The sequence below is a fragment of the Choloepus didactylus genome, chromosome 6 (genome assembly GCF_015220235.1).
Source record: "Choloepus didactylus isolate mChoDid1 chromosome 6, mChoDid1.pri, whole genome shotgun sequence".
NCBI lineage: Eukaryota > Metazoa > Chordata > Mammalia > Pilosa > Megalonychidae > Choloepus > Choloepus didactylus.
This window is the reverse complement of record NC_051312.1, coordinates 125,955,099-125,967,330: the sequence shown is the minus strand read 5'-3', so window position 1 is coordinate 125,967,330 and position 12,232 is coordinate 125,955,099. Positions and strand designations below refer to the sequence as shown.

The 12,232-nt window shown below is 37.1% G+C and overlaps 1 pseudogene; it reads left to right on the top strand.

Annotated features, from left to right (window-relative positions):
• The first annotated feature begins 11,290 nt into the window (after positions 1–11,290).
• On the top strand, positions 11,291–11,736 carry LOC119538702 (annotated as a pseudogene).
• Positions 11,737–12,232: the final 496 nt, after the last annotated feature.

Genomic DNA, 12,232 nt, shown 5'->3' with positions numbered 1-12,232 from the left:
ATGTTTTTTCCTGAATACCATCCCTTTTTCAAATTTCTACATGGTTGACATTCATTTGCTTTCCCACATGCAAAAACATTTTTATATTTGTATATTTAGTAACAGTCATTGGCCACTCCAGTTTTTGCCACGTTATACAGTCCCAGTCTTTATCATCTATCTTTACCTCTGCTGTCATACATTCTCCTATCCCACCTCTTTCAGCTTTACTCACAGACATCTTTGTTCAGTGTACTTACAATACTGTGCTACCATCACACAGTATTATGCTATCTATTTCTGGATCTATGCAATCAATCCTAAGCATTCTGTAGTCCTTCAGCATCAAATGGCTGATCTCTGCCCTCTTTCTATCTCCTGGTCGCCTGTGTTGTCAGCTTTTAACTCCCAAAGTTTGTTCATTAATGTCTGTTCATATTAGTGAGACCATACAGAATCTGTCCTTTTGTTTCTGGCTAACTTCACTAAACATAATGTCCTCAAGGTTCATCCACATGATTACATGATCCATGTCTTTGTTCTGTCTTACAGCTGCATAATATTCCATCATGTGTATATACCACAGTTTGTTTATCCACTCGTCCTTTGATGGACATTTGGGCTGTTTCCATCTCTTGGCAATTGTGAATAATGCTGCAATAAACATTGGTTTACAAATGTCTGTTTGTGTCTTAAGTTTCAGTTCCTCTGAGTATATACCCAGCAATGGAATAGCTGGGTCATATGGCAAATCTATAGTTAGCTTCCTGAGGAACCTCCATACTGTCTTCCAGAGTGGTTGCACCATTCTACATTCCCACCAACAATGAATAAGTGTGCCTCTTTCTCCACATCCTCTCCAGCACTTGTCATTTTCTGTTTTTTGGATAATGGCCATTCTGGTAGGTGTGAGATGATATCTCATTGTGGTTTTGATTTGCATTTCCTTAATAGCCAGTGAAGTTGAGCATTTTTTCATATGCTTTTGAGCCATTTGTATTTCCTCTTCAGAAAAATGGCTGTTCATGTCTTTTGCCCATTTTTTAATTGGATTGTTTGTTTTTCTGTTATTGAGATGCAGGATTCCTTTATATATTCGGGATATTAAACCCTTATCTGATATGTGGTTTCCAAATATCATCTCCCATTGTGTAGGTTGCCTTTTGACTTTTCTGACAAAGTCCTTTGATGTACAAAAGTGTTTAATTTTGAGGAGATCCCATTTGTCTATTTGTTCTTTGGTTGCTCGTGCCTTGGGTGTGAGGTCTAAGAAACCACCTCCTTTCACAAGATCTTTAAGATATTGCCCTACATTTTCTTCTAAGAGTTTTATGGTCTTGGTGCTAATGTTTAGGTCTTTGATCCACTTTGAGTTAATTTTGGTATAAGGTGTGAGATGGACATCCTCTTTCATTCTTTTGGAAATGGATATCCAGTTCTCCAAACACCATTTATTGAACAGGCTGCTCTTTCCCAGTTGCTTCAGCTTCACTGCCTTATCAAAGATCAGTTGTCCATAGATGCAAGGGTCTACTTCTGAACACTCAATTCGATTCCATTGATCAGTATATCTGTCCTCATGCCAGTACCATGCTGTTTTGAGCACTGTAGCTTTGTAATATGCTTCAAAGTCAGGTAGTGTGAGACCTCCCACTTCATTCCTCTTTCTCAAGACATTTTTGGCTATTTGGGGCACCTTACCCTTCCAAATAAATTTAGTTATTGGTTTTTCTATTTCTGTAAAGTAAGTTGTTGGGATTTGAATTGGTATTGCTTTGAATCTGTAAATCAGTTTAGGTAAAATTGCCATCTTAACTATATTTAGTCTTCCAATCCATGAACATGGTATGTTCTTCCATTTTTTCAGGCCTTGTTCAATTTCTTTTAGCAGTTTCTTATAATTTTCTATGTAAAGGTCTTTTGTGTCCTTGGTTAAGTTTATTCCTAAATACTTGATTCTTTTGATTGCTATTGTAAATGGGATTTTTTTCTTGATTTCCTCCTCTTGTTGCACATTACTTGTGTATAGGAACACTACAGATTTTTGCGTGTTGATCTTGTAGCCTGCTACTTTGCTGTATTCATTGACTAGTTCTAGTAGCTTTGCTGTAGATTTTTCTGGATTTCCTACATATAGAATCATGTCATCTGCAAATAGTGAAAGTTTTACTTCTTCCTCTCCAATTTAAGGCTGCCATTTTCTTACATATGTTTTGTGACTAAGCATGTAAACAATCTGCACATGCTCAATAATTTGATCATCTCTACTTTTGTTGTCTCAAGCCACTGTGCTCACTATGCTAAAACCTGCCTATTTTTTGGTACTATAAAAACCATCAGAGTCACTGCAGTTCAGAGAGACAGACTTTTCGGCCCATAGGCCATCTCATCTCCTGCTTTGTGCCTAGCAATGAACTTTTTCCTCTCTTTGGAACCCTGGTGTCTTAGGAATTAATCATTTGATTGTATTGTGCAGAGAACCAACAGCTTTTGATCAGTATCAATGCCTGAGCTTTAACATAAGAGTGCTGGCCTTAAAAATCTCCAAAGAACCCTGTTACCACTATAAAGATGAGCTCATAGACCTGTAGAGCCTTTTATTTAAACATATTCTTAGAGTGGCTCCCAGTGGTCTCCCAGAACTTTTATCCTGCAGTATGGTTAATAGGTAGTATCCCAGGGATTTGGGCATTCACAGAGACCCTATGGCCTTGGTCAACCACATTAGTGATTCTTTATAGAGTCAGGTTCAATTTTGATTTAGGATTAAGCCATTGCCTTTGAGGAGGTGAATGAATTCTTCGTGGATCTTCTTGGATGTTAATTATATGGCAGGAGCTAGGGACAGAAGTTATAATCAAATGCTTACAAAAAAGGGGGGGGGTCTAAAAGGAGGAACATCACTGCTCAAATTCATGGGGATAAAGGGTAAGTGATAATGAAAGTCTTGTTTAAAAATCAAGACAAAACAAACCTCTGATCTGTAGCCTATCAAACTGTCCCCATCTACCTCAGCTACTTTCCATTTCTTTCCTGTTCTCCTAACCATCTACACTCATTCTCCCTGAATTTGCTCTAGTTATTTCAGACCCAATCTTTGCTATTCATCCAACAAATATGTATGGAACTCATGTTCTTTCCCTCATCTGGAGGGCTCTGCTCTTCGGTTAAGGACAATGGATTTGAAATCAGATAATACAGGCTTCAAATCCCAACTTCCCTTCTTACTAACCTTGTGATATTCCACAAGTTATTTAGCCATTCTAAGCCTGTTTTCTCATCTAATAAAATGGGGTTAATAGCACCTGTCTCAAAGGGTGTTTGTAAAGATTAAATGAGACATGTTAAGTGTTTAAGATAATGTGTGGCAGGTAAGTCTTGAGTAACATATTACTGCTTTTCATAACATCCTACTATTTTTCTCTGATGTTCCACTTAATTCAGTCTTTTCTATTATTACTCTAGCTGACTTTGCTTTAACCACCTTCTGAACTGCTGTATGAATTACTCTAAATACTCATTTTGATATTAATAACACACAGGTGGCTTTGATACAGTGGAAAGAACCTGGATTAGGAGTCAGAGGATCTTGGTTGGATTCCTGACTCTGCAATATTATGGCTTGACTTTGGATGAGTCAAGTAAGCTTTTCCAGTCTTGGTTTTCTTTCATTAAATAGGAATAAGCAGTGCCTACCTCACTGGATTATTTCAAGTATCAGATAGGATAATTAAGCTAATTTTTACTGAAGGCTTAATCAGCTAGGCCCTGTGCTCAATTCTTTACTTGCGTTAATCTCATTTAAACCTCAAAACACCCTTCAGGGTAGTGACCATTATTATCTCTGATGTGTTGATGAGGAAAGGAGAAAATAGGGCTCAGAGACATTAAGTTACTTGCAGGCTGGAGGTGGGATTTGAGTTGGAGGTGGGAAGTACGGCTGATGGGAAAGCACTTGCCATGGCCACCACAGCATGTTACTCACGAAGGGCTTTCTGTCCTCTGAAGTGTGACACCAGTGAAAGGCTTGGATATCGTTATACTCTAGGCACTGTTGAACTGTTTGAGGTACGATTCCTCTCTCTAAGACCCAATGAGACGGTAAACTTCTTCAGAGCATTTGGCATGTTTTTTGTTGTTGGTTTGTTCTCTTTTACCCAGTACCTAGCATAGCAATGGATGACAATAGGCATGTAATAAATATCCTGTTGATTTCAAGGTGTACTCTTTGATCTCTCTCCTCTTTGGGGTTTTGTTGAAGCTTTTTATGTTAGTGCTAGGCAGCAATAATGATAGTAACATAATGATAGTACCATTAATGATAGTAACATTAGTTACATTAGTAACAATAATTATAGTAACATTAGTTATTAGTTACTAGATGGTAATGTTGAGTTTCTAAGCTCTTACATCATACCCTGCAGTTTACATGCATTATCTCGTTTATTCCTTTCAATGATCCTACTATACTACAACACTATAATTAGCCTGTTATTACAAGAGGAAACTGAGCATTGGAGCAATTACGTACCTCACCTAAGGTCACAGAGCTAATAAGAGGTGAAGAGCAGAAGATCTTATATGAAGCTAGTAGTCTGATTTCAGAGCCTGTACTTTTAACTTCCTAAAGATAGGGACCAGATTGGCGTCATATTCCCTGACCAACTTCTGATTTCTTGTTTTACAACTGTTTGCTACCAAAATTCTTTCTGTAAATATGCTCTCTTCCTTGACTGTTTCAACATCTGATGGTTGCCCCAGGCTTTGCAAGTTCTGCACCCGTATGGCTCTCTCACCCAGCTTGATCATGGTTCGTGTGGCTCCTTTACTCCTACCTTCACAGTCCCTTCCTTCCTCTATGATATTGTCAGAACTAGGGTCAGAGAGGTCTTTGGTGACAGATGGCTTATCCTTGTCTGAATCAGCCCTTTGGCAGATTTTCCTGTCTTCAGGGCTTGTTCATTTTTCTTTTATCACAGCCACATCCCTATGAATTCTGAGTCACCAGCTTTGCTTGCGTCAAAGAAAGTTACAATGACAAAGGGAAATTACTGTATTTATTACTTGCCATAAACCATGTGCAAACCTGTTGGATAAGGGAGAGTCCTTGTGTTCCGGGCAGGAAGTTTTAATGCCATCCATTGCTCAATACTGGATAGAGCTGAAATGAAACAATCTGGCCAGAAGTACTAGAAATAATCCATCTGTATATACAGTGAGACTAAAGAGGGTCATTGATAGACTTTAGAGCCTCTGCTCCTATTGGCCCTTCCCAGATATTCCTCTTCAGGTTGTCAATGGCATGGCACTGTTCATCCTGAGTAGCTCAATTTAAGTAACAAACACTGACGCAGAGTCAGAGACCAAAATTTTAATGCTGCAGTCTAACCAATGCCCTTGAGATAGTCACTTAAAGTCACCCTGTCTTGATGTCCAAGGTGTGGTGCTATGTAAAATAGTCCTACTTAGCATAATGCCTATATAGGCACAGCTATAATTATAAATTTAGATTTTGCCTTAGTTTCTGGGTTGATACAGACCACAACATATTTTTGTTTCCTCCCAGTTGAGTGCATATAAATCCTCTAATACTGCTTTTTTATTCATTTTTATAACCTTATGGCATTTAGGTCTGTTGTTACACATAACATAAATCCCATTCCTTTGTATCTGGTGTCACCAGGTTACTGCTTTCTTTCAATATGTTTCTAAACAATTTCAACACTTCCACAAAGCTGGCCCTGACCAACCAAAAAGGAGTTGATAATTTTTTTCCTATTTCATTCTTTCATGATTTGCCTTTATTGACTGGGGCTCAGATTTATGTCATTAAAAAAAACCTTATATTGAATGAAAATACATGGTAAAATATACATATCATAATTATACAGCTCACAGAATCTTCTCAGTCTGAACACACCCATGCAACCAGAGCATACTTCAAGAAACAAAACATTATTCTGCCTTCTAAATACACAGAATAGATTAGTCTCACCTATTTTTGACCTTTATATAAATGGAATCATATCTTATGTTCTTTTTTGCTTACACTGTTTTTTTTCTTACAATTTGAAGTCAGGATCCCAATGAAGATTGTGATTGGTTGATATGTCATTTTTATCTTTTAACTGTTCCCCCTTCAACTCTTTTATTTTTCTTTGAAATTATTTTGGCTAAAAATATTAAGACGTCAAAACTGTAGTTTCCTGAAATCTAATTTTTTTTTCTGACTCCTTCCCTTATTTCTTTTGACATGCACCTGTCTCTAGTTATTTACTGCAAATTGGTGGTCTGTTACAGAGGCTTGATCAGATTCAGGAGGCATATAAAGTCTGGCTGTCTCCTTTTGTGACGTCATCAGCCACTGATAATCATTGCCTCAGTCCTGGATGAGGATATTGAAGCATGCAGAGGTTAAATGATTTGGCCAAGGTCTCAAGGCAGGAAGTGGCAACTCAAACTGGAGTCAAGGTTTCCAGGAGTCTAACCCAGTGCACTTTACATGACAGGCTGACATTAAAAATGTTGAGCTTCTATTTATCAATGTCATTCACAAATATTTTTAACTTACTATTGACTCAAGTATCTGACTCTAGCTTTCCTATACTCTGTTTGGAAGGCATAATCATGTTCCTTGTATTGCTTCTGTAGTATCCAATATTATTTATGATGCAGTATTTTATGTGAAAACAAAATAGAGAGAAGACCTATTTTTGTGGTATTTTTATTTTAGAAGGATGATTTCAATTAAGTTCATTTAAATATGTATTTAATAAATACATATTATGTGTTCAGCAATGTGATAACATCAGTGAAATGAAGAATAAGTTAAAATCCCTGCCATCAAGGAGCTCCCAAATTTTTTCACAGAATCTTTATGTATATAGGGACCACCCACATATATATAGTATAGAGAAAAGAACTGGTCTCTGAATACAAAGACTGAGATTAAAGTTTCACTGGTGGTGTTTCCCAGCTCAGTGAAAATAGGCAAATGGTTTAATGACTGTGAGTCTCAGTTTCCTCATCTGTAAAAAAAAATTAGGCATGAGACCAACTTTGCTTGCCCCACAGGGTGGTTTAGATGAAATAAGACTGTGGAAAAGCATTACAGCAATGATAATATGTCATCATACCTGCTTGGGCATTGCAAGAAGGGGCAAACCTATTACTTTAAAAGCAGGTTGTTCATTTTTTAACAACTATAATTATTACAACATTTTTCCTTTGAATGAACTCAAATGTCTCTTCCTGTAATTTTGACCTATTGATTCTGGTCATTCTCTTTCAGGTTCACCTTATAAATGTAAATCTCTCTGACGTCAGTCCTTCAGATATTTGAAGAGAGCTCTCATCCTGTTTTTGTTTTCCAGGCTAACCATTTGCAACTCTTTCAATCATTCTTCCAATGACATGGTCTAATCTGGTGATTCTTAACTTAGGATAAGTATCAGAGTCATGTACAATTTTTTTTTAACTTGTGTATTTTGAGAAAGTTTTCCAGGTAATTCTTAAATTATCAAGTATTTTAATATCTTCAATAGTCTCTGAAAACTTTTCAAACTTCACTAGTTTCCCTCTTAAAATTTGACTCACTAATCCAAACAAATACTAGAGATATACAAGAACCAATTGAATTATAACAACTCAAACACAAAAGAAGTTTATTTTTTAACTATATAGATTTAAAATAGACTTTCCTGATTGGCAGGGCCTCACTAAAAGCACTGATTCAGGATCTCAGGCTGATCCATCTTTCTTTAAAATATGGCCTCCAGGGCACGGAACATATGAACATTTTTTATGGGCCTAGTCTGGGAATAAAGCACATAGTCAAACTTAACTGCAAAGAAGGTTAGGAAATGTGTATCTAGGAAGAAGAGAAATTGTGTATGGGAGACAGCTAGCCAGGCTCTAGTGCATTACTGTATACTACGTTATGACTATTTCTTTTGACATTATAAATATCAACTATTAATGAGTTCACAAGGATTTAAACCGTCTGGATAACAAAAGACACCTTAAAGTTAAAAGACAAATACAGACTGGAAGAAAATGTTGATAATCTCTCTTAATATTTTGAGTAGCTATGTTATAATGTTGATTCACATTAAAGTAATAGCCAACTAAAGTTTTTGATTGTTTTCATAAGAAATGCTACACCAGAAATCACCCACATTCTATAATCATGTAATTGCTTTTTTTTAAAAAAAATAATTGATTTTTAATTGTGGCAAAATATATATAACTTCAAAATAATTTTAACCATTTTAAGTGGACAATTCTTTGATATTAAGTATATTGACAATATTGTGTAATTTTTACCACAATCTATTTCCAGACTATTTTCATCATCCTGAAACAAAACGCATACTCATTTAGCAGTAAATCCCCATACCCCCTTCCCCACACCATTCGTAACCACTATTCTGCTTTCTGTCTCTATGAATCTGCTTATTCTAAATATTTCATTAAGGGGGATCATCCAATATTTGTCCTTTTGTGTCTGGCTCATATCACCCAACATGATGTCTTCAAGGTTCATCTATGTTTTAGCATGTACCAGCACTTCACTATTTTTATGGCTGGACAATATTCCACTGTATGGATATACCATATTTTGTTTATCCATTCATCTGTAAAGGGTCACTTGGGTTGCTCACCTTTTGACTATTGTGAACAATGCTGTGATGTACATTGGTGTACAAATATCAGTCGAAGTCCTGGCTTTCTTTTGGGTACATACCTAGGAGTGGTGCCAGATCAAATGGCAATTCTATGTTTTGCTTTCTGAGGAACTGCCAAACTGTTTTCCACAGTGGCTGCACCATTTTACATTGTCACCAACAATGCATGAGAGTTCCTATTTCTCTACATCCTCATCAATGCTTGTTATTTTCAGTTTTTTTTCCAATAATAGCCACACTGGTGGGTGTGAAGTGGTATCTCATTGTAGTTTTAATTTACATTTCTTTAATGGCTAATGATGTTGAGCATCTTTTCATATGCTTATTACAAACTTTTTTTCTTTCTTTCTCCTCCTCCCTCCACCCGGGTCCCATGCGCACAAACCTGCCTACATAATGCATTCTCCCTGCCACAGCCAGTGTAGACGCCACTTTGTGTGCTGCCCAAATATCTTCTTTTAAGAAATGTCTATTCAAACCCTTGGTTCTTATTGTGTTGTTTGTCTATTTGTCATTGAGTTGTGGGACTTCTTCATATATTCTGGATGTTAAAGCTTTATTAGATATATGATTTTCAAATATTTTCAAATTTTTTTCCCATTCTGTAGACTGTCTTTTCACTTTCTTGACAATGCCCTTTGATGCATGAAAGGCTTTAATTTTGCTATTTTATCTATTTTTTCTTTTGTTGCTTGTGCGTTTGATGGAAAATCTAAGTCCATTGCAATTATTCCATTACTGCTTTTTTTTGTACTTAGTTGCTGTTTTTTGGTAGTGTACCATTTTGATTCCCCCTTTTATACTGGTATTGTCTCGATTACATATTTATAGATTATATGCCCATTAACATAGATTTTAAATGCTATTTTACACATTTACCTGTTAAGTCGTATGGGAGTGGGTCAGTTACAAACCAAAAGTATAATAATACAGGATTTTATATTTACCTATATAGTTACATTAACAATGTTCTTTATTTCTTCTAATGGCTTTGAGTTACTGTCTAGTGTCCTTTTATTTCAGCCTGAAGGACTCCCTTTGTTTATTGTAGGAAAGGTCTTCTGGTCTTGAACTCTTTCACATTTGTTTAACTGTAAATGTCTTAATTTCTCCTTCATTTTTGAAAGATAATTTTGCTGGATACAGAATTCTTGGTTGAGAGTTTTTTTTCTTTAAGGACACTAAATATGTCATCCCACTGTCTTCTGGCCTCCATGGTTTCTGATGAGTAATCCAATGTTAATCTTATTGAGGATCCCTTGTATTTGACAAGCCACTTGTCTCTTGCTGTTTTCAAAAGCCTCTGTCTTTGGATTTTGACAATTTCACTATAGGGTGGAGTTCATTGAACTTCTTGGATGTGTATATTCATGTATTTTATCAAATTTGGGGAAGTTTTTGGTCATTATTTGGTCAAATACTTTTTCTGCCTCTTTTTCTCTCCCTTGTCCTTCTGGGATTTCAAGCGATGTGTATGTTGTTATGCTTGATGGTGTCCTATAGGTCCTTTGGCTCTGTTCACTTTTCTTCATTATTTTTTTCTTTCTCTTCCTCACACTGGATAATTTCAACCATCTTGCCTGCAAGTTCACTGTTAAAATCTGCTGTTGAATCCATCTAATGACTTTTTCATTTCAATTACTGTACTTTGAAGCACCACAATTTCTGTTTGGTTCCATTTAATGATTTCCATGTCTTTATTTTGTCCAGTTAACATTTTCCTAATTTCCTTTAGTTCTTTGTATATGAATTCCTTTAGCTCATTGAACATATTTAAGACATGTGATTTAAAGTCTTTGACTAATAGTTCCAATGTATGGGCTTCCTCAGGGATGGTTTCTTTCAAATTATTTTTTTCCAGTGAATGGACCATCCCATTTTTTGTGTGTTTAGTAATTTTTGTCTGAGAACTAGACATTTTGTTTTTTGTTATAGATCTGGAAATCTAGTTGTCCCACTCTTCTGGGATACATCAGTGTTGCTGTTGAAGGTTGGAGCCAATGATTTATGTCTTTTCCAAACTATTTTTGGCCCCAAGCAGGAAATGGAAAGAGAAAATAGGAAAAAAAAAATAGGTACTGCTCTTTTGCTTGAGGAGGGTGGGAACAATGGCTGCCCTCAGCACTGACCCCCCAACAATCTGAAGTATCTGATCCAAAGCAATAATCAGCAATCAGACTACATAACCCTGGATTTTGGAGGACTAGATCCTTATGGCCCACCCTGGAACCATTTGGAAGCTGCACCAGAATCCCAGGCTGCAGTCCCCACTGCTGCCTACCATGCAGTTGAGGGACAGAGGGTGGGGGGAGGGGAGGGTTGTTAGAAGCTCCACAGAGGGTGCAATTCATCGCCATTTACCACAATTATCAGCCTCTTCCTCCAGCTCTTGCCTGGATGCTACAGTGTTTCACTAGACTCCAGAGTTTCAAAATAGTTGATTCAGACCATTCCTGCCATTTCCATAGTTGTTTTGGTGGAGGAACTGACACCTGGAGCTTCCTACTCTGCCATCTTTCCACAATCTTCCCTTCATGAAATTGCTTTTTAAAACCCAATCACAGAATCCTGGACGGCTTTTTGTCTGAAAAAGTGATTTGGCAGTGAGGACAGCGATGGTGCCAATGACCATGAGATCTCTGCAGCTGTTCAGAACCCTTTTCCTGAATAGCCTGCTCTCTGGGCCTTTTGCACCCCTGATGCCAGAGCCGAGGAGCCTGGGGACAGCTTCTCACATCCCAGCAGTGTGGCCTGGATGAGAACACAGTCCACAACCAAAGCATATCATGGAGCATCTAGAAGGTGTCATCAACAAAAAAGAGGTGGCGATGTCCTCACAAGAACTGCAGCTCCATTACCTCAAATTGCACAATTATGGTGGCAATAATTTGCTTGACGGCTTAGAACTCTCCACAGCATCACTCATGTCCCTAAGGAGGAAGGGAGTGAAGAGGCATCACCAATGAATGAAGATGAATTGATTAGCTTAATAGACCGTGTTTTGAGAGATGATGATAAGAATGATGATGGATACATTGACTATGCTGAATTTGCAAAATCACTGCAGTAGATGCTATTTGGTTTTCTCCTAGTTATGTGCAAACATGAACCATTATAATGTGAATACTTTTGGTGATACAGAATAATTTATAGTTGCAGTATTTTGGTAAAAACCTGTAGCAACTTGTTACAACTGGGGTAAGAAACAGAAATCAAGAGAAATAAAAGAGAAGAGGAATGGGACACATGGTGATCTCTACATACTGCTAAACCTCTTATGGACAAGGGTCTGATTAAAGAGTCCTTTTAGGAATATTGGATAATTGGAGCTGAGTACTCAGGAACTTGAATTTGACTGGAGAATACTGCTAGTCTTTCGGTTTTAATTCATGCTACCTGAAAAAGTAAGACAAAAAGCTTTGCCAAGTGAACAGTTTTCACTAACAGAAGGAATGGAATGGATGCCAAATGTCTCTACTTGTTACCTATTTTCAGGTAAACGTGGTCAGTATTCTGTAAGGTCGCTGGCCTAAAGATTACTTGCTCTGGGCGAGTAGATATTTATA